This window comes from Parambassis ranga, chromosome 21 (genome assembly GCF_900634625.1).
Source record: "Parambassis ranga chromosome 21, fParRan2.1, whole genome shotgun sequence".
In the NCBI taxonomy this organism is placed as follows: domain Eukaryota; kingdom Metazoa; phylum Chordata; class Actinopteri; family Ambassidae; genus Parambassis; species Parambassis ranga.
Window position 1 is genome coordinate 13,130,948 of NC_041041.1, and position 13,148 is coordinate 13,144,095.

Here is a 13,148-nt window from a genome sequence, read left to right on the forward strand (position 1 = left end):
TGCAGGTGTACAGTATGAGCAGCATGGGGTATTATGCAGGAAAGAAACACTTTTCTCACAACCCCTACAGAGCAAGATGGCCTGCGCACCTCATCAAAATGGAAAATCTTCTACACCTGACAGAGCTCGTCTGACAGGAGAGCGGCGTGTCATTATAGGTGACTCATTATCTGCTGCACTCACTGGTTGTGTGCGTGTTACTGTGCATTAGTATTTGTGTGCACACATCTGTGTGATATGACATTTTCCCTTTGAGCTTACATGGCAATTACACATGCATGGTGTTTAATATAAAACACACTGTTACTATCAGAAGGACGGCATGCTTTATTTACTGTGTAAAGTATAAAAGACTGAATGAAAGTCAGAGTTTCAGTGGTCAGGATACTTCTCTAACCTTTACTGTGTGCCCATTGTTGTAAAATGTCCTCACGTTTTTCTCTTATAAATGTGTCAACTTCTCTCTTTCTCTGTCTTGTCAACTTTCCTTTCAGACAGGTGTATAACTCACCTATAATCTCATCACATCTTGCTGTGACTCTGCCTCAGTGGAGAAACCTGCTCTTAATCTTCAGCCTTCTGATTTAAATATGTAGTGTGGACCAAAAAAACAGACCAGGTTTTTCATTCGAGTGGCTGTGAGGATGATATTAATTAGCATAATTGCAATGACCATGTGGACTGAGATTATTGTGTGGCTGCTAGGCTGTCTGTTCTATTGTAGCTCCTCTTAGAGCCTGTGGATTGCTCATTGACTCACCCAGCAGTAGCGTTTCCTAGCAACGCCTCTTGAATGTACTGTACAGTACTTCCCCATCTCATGGGCGCCTTTAATAATCTGCTTTGCTATTTCCATGTAAGCTTTGTTAAAAGATTTATGGTGCATTTGGAACTGTGCTTTTTTCTAGGTGCTGTTCGTTCCGAAAACAGTGTAGACTTGTGGGATAAAACAGTTTACAGCGAGGATTCTCTGTGCCTCTGAATGACAGGAGTGTGAACATGATGCAGGAATGTAAGGACTTCAGTTTGTACAGTGAGAGGGAGGGAAAAAATGCTGATTAGTGTCCATTTCTCAGGATGAATCGCTCCAGAACGATGGTTGTGTTCTGCTGTAGAATGACTGACCTGGGCAATTTCATTAACTGTACCACATGTCCTATGACAGTTGTAATAAGCGAGGATAATTGCACTGAATGACCCCACTGAATGCAAACATTCTAATGCATTTATGCAACGTCTGGCATACATTGTGAAACAGGATTGCAGCACAACTTAACTAATAATTAAATGCACTGGTCCACAGCATCACAGTGCATTTGGAAGCTATGAGCTGAGGCCAACAGCAGCAGTTGAGAATCTGTTTGCAGGTGATGAATTTGGCAGTATGTGTATTGTTGTTGCCTGAGTATGGCTGTGAAATTTATGGCCCATATAAAGGCTTCCCATCATGTGGCTGACAGACAGTGTATATTCTCCAGGACAGGAAATCATGACTCTTTGCTGCCTTGTGATATTGTGGCTGAGATTACCACATCCGCATGGACTGATGTGTTTTTAACCCCCTTTTACCATCAGCTTATCTCATTTGTCTGCTACTACTTTATAGTCCTACTTTAGAAAAGGGTTCTCCTTTGTGTCATCTTTTTAATTAACAGGACATCTACAGTATGAGGGTCTGCTTCAGCAGGAGCATTTTCGCACTGCACGCTGCCCCCTGTGTTGCCTGTCCACCTTGTTTTGTTTTATTCATGTCTCTTATTGAACTTCATCTCCTCATCATGAGCTAACCTCACCCCTGTGACTGCCTGACTGCCACATCCAACATGTCCATTACACACACACACACACACATATACACAGCTCCTCTAATTCGGCTTCAGCTCAGTTCTTTCTCTCTCTCTTCACCTGTTTCTGTCCACTGCTTTTCCCTGCGGTGAAGAAGATGTTGTCTCCCATCTGGCTGACTTCACAGCAGACTGACAGTCTGTTGCAGTCCTCTTGTGCCTTCCTGCTGCATACATTGCCCACTACCAGAACCCCCCGCCCCCCTCCTCTCTCTCTCTCTGAGTTAATTTCTTTTAATATAACACAGACAGACACCTAATAAAATCTGGAACATTCAGCTTTATTGTATTGCTGAAAAAAAAGATCCTTTGTTATCCTAAAATAGGTGGGAGATATCCCTGTACTTTCTGTCTGCATGTGAATAGCCTGTTTTATTAAGTGTCATAGATAACAAAATATGCTTTACTGAGCGTACAGTGCATTTTATGCCTTTGGAATGTCAGTCATCTTGCATGCTTGATCGCTCTTTAGCTTCAGTGACTGCAGGGAAGAAATCTGACACTGATATTACTCTGCTGAGATAAGATCCATCCAGCAAGCATTTTAAAATAGGGTTGTAAAATCTTTGAGTAATATGTGAGCACTAAGCTTCTAGGATTGTGATATTTATTTCCACAAATGTACCCAAAACATTATTATAATACTACCACACTATGTGTTATGTTAGTTTCCCAAAACGGGGTTATTTGATTTTTAGGACAAATTATTGCAGTATAATACGTTCAAATGCAGCCTTACACCGTTTCTTAATTAAGCCATTAGGCAGCGGATTTCCTAGACCTGGACATGTCTGGTGTTAATGAGCCACCTCAGCTGTCCACTGTGGTTACTTTCAAGGCTGTGTTGGTTCTCTTTGGGCAAGGATAAAATAGAATGAGAAAGCATGAGCCAGCAGTGAGAATTCACAGCGAGGTGATTAAAGGTAGTAGTGAAGGCCCTTTCTGGGAGCAAAAGATTAAGATGATGCTATACTCTCTCATCTTCCTCAAAGCCGGAGACATTTGATGTGGCCCCTGGGCAGGCTGCTCGTCCAGAGCCAGCATTTCTCGGCAGCAGATCACAAATAAAGATACACATAATCAAATATGTTTTGATAAGAGTGGCTATCATTAGACCATAAATTGAAAGATTGACTTGGCACGTCACAGGGTGCATTTGAAATTCCTCCTGCTAAGGATTTGGCAAAAGGGAACAGTTTATGTGTACAGATCCAAATATTTGCAAATATACAAAGTACTGTAGCTCTTTCCAAAGAGGTGCATCAGATATTTATGGAATAGGGTTTTACATTTACCTCAGAATTTAAAGGTTTTTTCTTTTCTTTTTAGAATCGCCAGTACTGTAGGTTCTCTGACATTGCTGTGGCTGAAAATATCCTTTCAGCAGGGTTTTTTATATCTCTGGATCTCTGACACTCCTCTGCCTCAGTGCCAAGCTGCTGAAAACTTTGCTAGTCAAACTGGTACCTACCTACCACTGGAGGCCCAGCCTCATTTAGAGTTGAAGTTTTTAGTCTTTGTAAATTATCATTGTGTACATGTCTTCCACCAGCGTATCATACGTGTTGTTGGGGGCTTTACTTGTTACCATGGTAGCTAAAACGGCTGTCAGAAATATGCAATGTTATGAATGCATGTGTTTTAACCCAGTCTATAATCCTGTGTTTGATGCCTAACCTGAAATGTCCATCATGTTCATGAAATATAAATATATATATAAATATAGCAACAGTGTGCGGAGGGACACGTACCATGGGAGTTACCACACTTCCACCCTCCTTATGCAGATTTCTGCAGCTATATTTATCCTATGATTAGATGATGTGACCATGTTTGCATATGTGCATTCTAGCCATTCAGTGTAGTCATAAGCATGTATTTTATCTCAATGTAATCTTGTAATCAAGTAAATGTGATGTTTCATGGGCAGCATGGTGGTGCAGTGGTTAGCACAGTACCCTGGCTTTCTCCCACATTCTGAAGCTGTGCTTGTTAGATTAATTGGTGACCCTAATTTGCCCGTAGATGTGAGTGTGATGGTTTTTTGTCTGTGTATGTTGCCCTGTGATGGACTGGCGACCTCTCCAGGATTGTATCCCGCCTCTTGCCCGTATAGGTAGCTGAGATAGAGTCCAGCACCCTGTGACCCAGTACTACAGGACAAAGCGGGCTCCGAAGATGGATGGATATGATGTTTCTTCATGAGGATGTGATGTCTACCTACATTTCTGTGTTTGCTTGTATTAATTAAATGCACAAAAATTATTATAATTATTAAATTGAAGACACTACTTTTTTGTTTGGTTATCCCTTCCTGTTGAATTGAGCTTATGATGATTTTTAATCAGGCAGAGGAAAGGCAGCATCTGTTACTGGATCCTAGTTAAGGCATCTTATTAATGGGATTCTGTGAAATGTGTATGTGAACATATAAGTTGAGTTCTAAAGTTCAGCACGTGTGTGGGTGTATGTGTTGATGTGCACATTTAATGTATGAGTAAATTTGCCTGAAAGGCCCATTACATATTCCACTTCCATATGTCCCTCAAGGGGAGTAATCATATTAGAATGATTCACACTTGACCTCGCCTGCAAAGGATTTAAATAGACCACAAACACTGCTGCAATAAATTGCTAATAAGCCATCGATATGCCACATGTACGTTTGATAATGTTCTATTTGGTGATATTGTAATGGCCTCTAATTTATGGGCTTTGTCTGTTTCAGAAGCAATGGAGCAAATGATTCAGATGAAAGGTTGTTTTGAAGGCATTCATTCAGCCAAGGTCCCCTCTTCATTGCTTTCAGTGATTTCCTGATGCAGAACTGGCCATTGTACTGTACATAGATGATGCCATTAGCACAGATACATTAAACATGAGGCATGAGTCGGGCACTGGAATAAAATGGAGCAGATGGTAAGCATATTTTGAGCTGAGCCAGAATGAATAATTCTCCCAACTGATGACACAGCAATGCCAGCAACAGCTTTGGAAACTTTCAACTTGTTGTGAGCAAAGTTTTCATTTTTATCTTTTTTTACTCTTCTTGTCTATAGATGACAGACATAAAGTCACTCATTTTAAGTTTAAGATGTGAAATCATGTTAATGTGTGGAAATGATGAGGGGAAACTGTAAAAATCACAACACCCACAAGCTCATCCGTTTAGTTTTGTTCTCCCCTCACTGTGATGATCTTTGGTATACCTCTGTAAACAAGCTGTTGCTGTGTGTGACATTCTGCTTTTACAGCAGATTAGCTTTTCAGGTTCACAGGCTGGATGTTTGTCCTTGAGGGGACAGTTGCCCTCAGACCTAGCTGTCAGTTTAAATAAGAGGTGGCAGTGTTTTTGTTTTCCTGGAAGTACTTTCAGTATAATCCTTTACAGCAGAGTAATGTAGAATTTTTCAGAATGCAACGTATAAAACATGTTAAATGAATGTAAAATGACCTGCATGTATTCTGTGTGAGATTTGAGGAACATTCAAGTCAGGATGTGGCCTCACTGATGTTTTTTAAAGGGGTCACTGCTGGCAAGCATCCATTCTAACTCCATCTAACTGCTCATCGTTCAAGTCTTAGTTTGACTGGGCAGCTCACTGTTTACTTTTTTTGTCCCGTTCAGTGATGATTAGCTTTGACATCTGATGGTAGGGCAACCCCACTAAACAGCCATGGTCATTAGTTGTGCAGTATGGGAATATTTTTCGCAGTAAAGATTTGTTTGAGTGCATTATGCATTACTGTTGCTGAATGATTTATTCTGTCTGACAAGTAGCCCATAATTGAATGTAGCTTTCAAATGCAATGCTGTGGAAGCTATCACACGTTCAACTCCACTGCCTTCAGGAAGTTTATGGCTCGTTTTAGCCTAATTAGAATTGTTTCTTTTGTGTTATTAGGTTCAGTATTACTCTCCAATAATGACATGTGCTTGAAGGAAAGCATAGACAGACCGGTCAGTCATTCATTGACTGGAGGTTATGGCAATCTTCTATTAAACGGCTCAGTGGCTCATTTATATAAGGTTAAAGTAAGACACATCTGTTTTCTCCTCAGCATGTCACTTGTGTCAGAACTGACCTTACCTAGCTCATCTTTATCTTCATTGTCCTGTCACCTATTGATCCCACCAGTCCTTCAAAAGTAACAGGAGGATAAGAGAAAATTAAGGCTCTTTTGCAGTTACATGACCCTCATGAGCAGGAAGACAGAAAGAGAAAGAAAACAGTGCTCCATTCTGCAACATTTAGTCCAATCAGCTCCCTGAGGCTGAACGCCGACGGGAGGGTTAACTCCTGTGGTGAAGGAAAGTGGAGGCTGTGAGCCTGCTCTATTTTTCTATAACATCAAAAATGCATGGGAGTGAAGTGCATTATGAATTACACACAGAGCTATGTCTAACCAATTCATATAGCTCATAAACACGTGGCTGTTCAACATCTTAGAATAATATCCTTCTGACATTCTCAGGAGGAAACATCCAGCAGATTATTAATGGTCGGCTCGGGGGGAAAAATACACATATCTGAATTTTACATGAGTTTTTTTTTTTTTGCTGTGCGCACAAGCAACTGAAATTCTTCAACAGTGTTTATAATTGTCTGGGATTCCTGTCTGTATATCTGAGATCAATACATTATTTGCCATTACTATTATGTGCAAGGAGCTGGTAAATATAGTAATAAAATCCCTACAATGACTGCACTGCTGAGCCATCATCAATCATCTCATTTACTGCGTGGCTACTTAACAAAGAAATCAATAATTTTCCAAATAAAGAAAACAAATATTGATACAGTTCTAAATTTATTGGACACTAGCATCCATAGCAACGGCCAATCAGAAAGGAGTATCCCGCATGGCTGCAGTAATGTGCTATAGTATAAAGTACAGAAAAGAAATGTCAGCAGATGCCAACATTCGGATGTAATTGCATATTAGCAAACAGCCAAGTGTTTGTGTACAGTGAACCTTGAGTTTGGCAGCATGCAAACACCTGACTACCTGGGGAAGAGTCCAACACTGTTTACAACTAAAGTAACAAATGGAACACAGTGTAGACTCCTGAAATATTCATCCTGTTACTGCCACACACACACACACACACACACACACACACACTAGATACACACTGCAAAGGCAGTGAGAAGACAATGATGAAGCGAATGACCAACAGCAGGGCAGAGACTTTGCTCAGCCAAGTGAAACCACCCTTCAATCTTCTGTGGGTTTTACTCCTGTTGCTGGAAATGCAGAGAATAATCGCTGATCATAACCTCCCTCCTATAGAAAACATATAGTATGCAAGGATAATCTACATTTATATTAAAACATGTTAAGTCCTGGCAACATGCAGATGCAATGGATTCTGGTTGCTGTTGCTAGGTAACAAGTGTTTGATGGGGAAACCCTCATTATGAGGTATTTAAAATGTGCCACTAATTGCTAATTTGAGGATAGAAGTAGCTGAACATTAAAATAGCAGTATAGCACACAGTAAGTACTTGTGTGCATTTAATTTGTAGTTTGCATCCCTTTCTGTAGTACTACTTACAAATTGCCACTGTAGGTTGCATACAAACAGCTGGAATCAAACGCCTTCATGTGCTGTATGTCACGCTTGCACAGGAACACAGCTACATACAATCTCTTCCTCATAGCCCTTCACTTATCAAACAGTTGCCTCCACAGCCGCAGAGCAGAGGATGCAGCCGAGAATCCGCCACCCTCATCTGAACAGGCTTATTTTTAGCAAGCATGGATTGTGAGAGAGCACTTGTTTTATTTCAGTCCTACTGGCTCTGCCTGAAGCACCACAATTATTTGGTCCCCTTTTGAGTATGCAGAGTTATTTTCCTCAAGCATACATCCACCACATGGATGGACAAAAGGTGGCAGGATTTATGAAGCCTGCCATCCATTCTGAGAGCTGTTCACTGCAGCTATAAGAAACCATTCCTCACAGCCAGTCATTTGGTAGAGGCTGTTTTATATTGTAATATTACATCAACAAATTATTATTGATGGACTGGACTTTTAATATATTTTAAACATTTTCAAACATTAAAATCTCTTAATTTAATTTTTTTTTGCTTTATAGGAAAAGCAGAGCTACAAAACCAAGTTAGATCATAAATCATTCTTCTTCTGTCACATTCCAATACTGATGACTTCTAAATCATTCTCCGCTGAAAATTACATTTTTTATTTTTTTAGCCAGACGTCATGCTTTCATAGCTGGGAAAAATAAATGGATCCTGCACTGCCCATTCTCTCAAAGCAGTATTTTTGGCAAAGGAGGGCGACAGTTGCTTACTGATCTTAAAGCAAACATGAAATGGAAAGGAGGGAGCAGATAAAGCCAGCATCAGGCAAACATGCTCAGTATTCTACAGAGAGAGGGAGAGAGAGAGAGTGGGCTCGGTGTGATGTGTCCTACTCAGCTCCTTTTTCCCTGCGCTGTTGGTGACTAAAGCAGAGATGGATTTTGACTCAGGTGCAAACTGAGCTGTTTTGCAGACGCCCACACCAGCCCGTTATCTTACAAATACAATACACCAGAGACAAGGCATCTGTTGTGGCTTTGTGTGTGTTTTTAGTTTTTTTTTTTTTCGAGTGTGTGTGTGTGTGAGAGAGAGAGAGTAAAAGAGTTTTCAAAATGATGAAGGACAGACAATAGATTTTATTTATTTTGTTTAGCATCACTTGGACTTTTCACCTTTTCTTACCATTACCATTTTATTGCAAACTTCACTGTATTAAACAGAACAGTGGGTGTGATCCCTGTGTCTGTGAACAGCACTATGCTGCCTCGATAGCAGCTGTTTCCACGGAATTATCAAACCTATTTGTATTACCAGGATAGGAGCTGAGGGATAAAGAGGGAAAGTGTAAATGTAAAACAAGTCATGACAGAATCTGACAAGAGACAGAAATATCCTCTATCCCCCTCTGGTGTTCTCTTTTACACTCTGAACCATTTTAATCTCCCCTTAATGCCATCCCTTCTAGACTCAACTTTGATCACTGTCATTTTGCAAACTTACAGGATTGGAAGGATTGAGACAAATGTATTATTCATCCCACACACCAATTTAGGTCTCCTCTGCTGCCTGTAATGCACTTCTCTCATCTCCCTGTCAGTTTCGTCTTTTGTTCACTTTGCTCTGTCGTAGAAAGGCACCGATCTTTGGGGACCTGGAAGGGACGACACAATTAAAAAGGAAAATGTCACAAGTTCACAGAAATGTGTACGTTCATTTTAAAGAAGGAAAAAAGTCTTCATTTCATTCCTACAAGCAGCAGACATCACTAGTAATTTAGATTCAATTTATGCTCAGTGTCAAACGCCGTCACTGAACAACAAACACTAACAACACGCCTGTATTTGCTTCATGAAGCAGATACTGTGATTACCTTGAGCTGCAGTGAGCTATGAGCTTCCTGACCCAACCTGGGTAAATCACACCCATGAGTCAGTGGCTGCAGCGACAAAGATGAATTGGAAATCACTACAAAGGCCTTGAAAAGTTGATTTACTCAGCAGCCAGATGGATTTAAAACTAATCATCAAACTACTTGTAGGAGATCACCAAAAACACATCCCAAAGTGTGTGACTGACAGCCACAGCAGGAGTCAGACAGAATAATATTTTCAACATGTGCTCAGCAGATAACAAGTGAATATATGGAGTCACTTATATCCACTAAAGTTCTTTTAGAAGGAAGGATTCATGTTGATAAGCATTTTGGGATTCACTGCTCCGTCACAGTCAGGTAGCAGAAGTCCACACTCAGACTTTAGACAGAGGTGTTTTTTTCTTCCTTAATAAACTACTTAGTTAGTTAGCTACAGTAGCAAGCTAGTTGCAAATAATTAATTTAATTAAGAAACCTTTATTAGCCCCACAATGGGGAAATTGCTTAAGGCAGCCCAGCAAAGAGTGCCATACACCAGTGAGTACACTGGAGGCTATGCGGGTAAAGTGCCTTGCCCAAAGACACACAACAGTGACTAGCGAGGAGTTGGGATCTAACCACCACCACTGAGCCACTGCTGCCCAGCACATCTTATAGTGACAGACTGGTGACCTGTCCGGGGTGCACCCACCTTCCTGCCTCACTGCAGTCCCGTGTGGATGGATGGATAGATGGTTTGTATTTGTTTCCATTTCTTCTTACAGTCATAGTAAGTAATGGCAGTTGTCATCAATGCAATCAGGACTAGCCTAATGCAAAACATAGTTTCACATGTAGTTGGTAAAGATATACAATAACATTGCACACTCTGGAGGCCTACATAACACGTGTTCTTTTTACCACCCCAAACCTCTGGCGAGATCCAACTGCCTGCCTCATTACAGTTCTGTTGCTCAGACTGGATAATAACTGCTCAAAAAGGAGCTTAGCAAAGAGTCAGAGTCTAAGAAAATGTTAAAAAAAAAAGAAATAAATAAGAAAAACTATTATACACACAGGCCAACGTGACACTTGCTGCACTCACATCTGTATTAGCCTGTATTTTTGCTTTTTTTCCAGCCACATTAGTACTTAGAATTATATCTGTTATATCTCAAACTGCAAATGGAGGAAGGAGCCGTGTATTTCTTCCTTGTTACTGCCTTAATACGATGCTAAGAAAAGGACCTTGTTAAAGGGATCAACACAGCAAACCATTATAATGGTGTGAGGGCAGTTTTCTCAGTTTGCAGTGTGTCAGGCGGTGCAAAGCCACCAACAGCTTATCTTCTGCTGCTCCATCCTTCATATGTGATGTCTCATATATCATACCATCTTGATGCTGGCACACTGTGACGTGGCATGAGAAGTGAGAGGAACAGCCAGTCAGCAAGCCATATTTAACTTTGAATGTTCAATGACTGCTACAATAATAATGATTACAGCAGATTAGACTTCTGTTTGTAAGTTTCTGACATGGAAAACACTTTATCAAGAAATAAAATGATGCAGTTTTGGAGTAATTAGGGAAACCAGCAAGCGAAACAGGAAATGCTGCATTATTATTTGGCATTTGTGTTTTGTTTGTCCTGCAAGTCACACAGACTGCTTTCTGTGCTGCAGGCTGAGTTCGTGTCAGATGTTATTATTCTGATGGAAATTATCATAAAAACATTTCCAAAAAATATTTCTTTAGAAATTTCAACACAATTTTAAAGCAAATAACTCTTCCTACAGTCCTCCCACAGCTTTTCAAAGCTGCCTGTATCAATTATTTTAGCATTAAAATGCTATTTCTGTGGAGAGGCACTGTCAAAATCAACCCCCACCATCACCTAGAAGAAAAAAACACACAAGTGACATCTAGAGCAAAGATCTCCTTAGTGATAAAGGGCAATTGTTTTCTGGCAGAACAAGTGCTGATTTAAGGTGGCCTAAAGGGATTGGTGGCCCGTCTCTGAGGAGTCAGAGGATAATGCCATCAGCAGTTTTGATATTCTGATCCATCCCGTGGGTTTATTGAAGAGACTCGGAGGAGAGGGTTATCTCGGGATAAAGACTGAATTAACCCAACTGCCTGTGAGACCTACAGAAATGACAACGACTATCTCCACAAGTCCTTCCAGGTATCTGTTGGAATACAGTTAATATACACAGTGTATTTAACAGCAACACAAAGCGCACCGTGAAATATCAACAGCAGTAGTGATTACACAGAGTTAAGAAGAAAAGACTTCTCACGGTGACACTGGCTCTGAGTGGATGTGGGATTCTTTATCTGACTCAGTTTTGGTCCACATTTAGAAAGAGATCACACCAATTTTCTTGTCTGCATGTGTCATCAACAGGACGAGTGAAACACACAAAAATACTCATTTAGTGGTGCATTGTGAATATCTGTTACACTGTTATGGTAAGTTTGCAGAATGTTAACACTGACTGTATAAAGATCATCTTCAAAATAATCCCTGTTGAGCTATAGCGAGCAAATAAAGATGCAGAAGCTGCAGGAATAAGTGCCCTCAGTGTTTATATATGTTTTTATGTTTAACTGGACAACAAAATGAATGTGAGTGAATAACCCACTGAGGCTTTTTTAAAATGGTTTGTGTAAAATTTGCCATTGCTAACAAATAAATGAGACCAGGAATATTAAACGTGGACACATCAGGTTCTGTATTTAGGCCTCAAAAATTCTGATGTATTCATTTGTGAAAATTACCCTGCTGAACAAAATGTGTCCATTCTACTAACTTTTCTCTGTCACAGAGCTTATCATCTGCAATAATCCCAGTGGCTTTTTGTTGAGGGCTCCTGTCATCCCTCCAGGAGTCTGTTGCACTTTTCACACAGCCTGCTTGTTGCACCTTTGACCACCAATAGAACAGTGTGTTAAAGGGCAGAGCAGAACACTCTATGGAAAATGACATAGAGGTACACCTGATGATTGCACAATGTCTGCATCGCTTTAGGTTTGTGAACCATGAGCAAACGCAAAATAAAGAGGAGGTCTGTAGCAGGTGATGCTCTGGATCACTGAAACTTAGAAACGGGAGACCTTGGTAGCGTCGGGTAAATAATGTGGAAATAAAGAGCAAGCCATTTCATGAACTAATGAGATTTTTACATTTGCTTTTAAACAAAAGCAGCATATTTTCCAAAACATCAGTTATCAAATATATGTCACAGCTTATTTGACTAAGTTGCTGATGGAGCTGAACTCTTTAACATATTACTTTGACCTCTTAAGTGATAAAAATGTATTCACTGGGTTGGGCATGCATTACATGTAGTCAAAGTAGCAACGTGCTAAACAGTTACGTCAGATCTTTATTCCTGAAGGTATCATACAATGTCTTTGATGCATTTAGAGAAAACCAGATTTCATGGCATGGATTCAGTAAACAGAATGAATATGGGGCCTAGACCCTGCGGCTATATAAAGATTATAGTCATCATATTATTGCTTTCACCACAGAGGAGGGACATTACGGGCTCTGTAAAACAAAGGTTGTGATTTTTTTTTTTTACAGGCCCAGCAAATCTATTCAGTAACACCTAAGTTGAAATTCTAACGGTGTGTCTTGTGTGATCGTAGAAGTTGCACTGCAGATTGTGTTTGGTTATATAATAAAACAAGGTGATTGCACAGTACTTTAAACTACTGCTCTATGCAGTTCATTCAAAGACAGAATGCCCGTAAATGCCACCTAATATAACAGGGTAATATATAATGATTGTGCTTATCAAGTACAAGTATTGACGCTTTCAACTTAAGTGTTACTTTAATAAGCAAGTGAGAGTCGCGTAGCATTTTTGCCTATTTCAGGTAGGTCATAT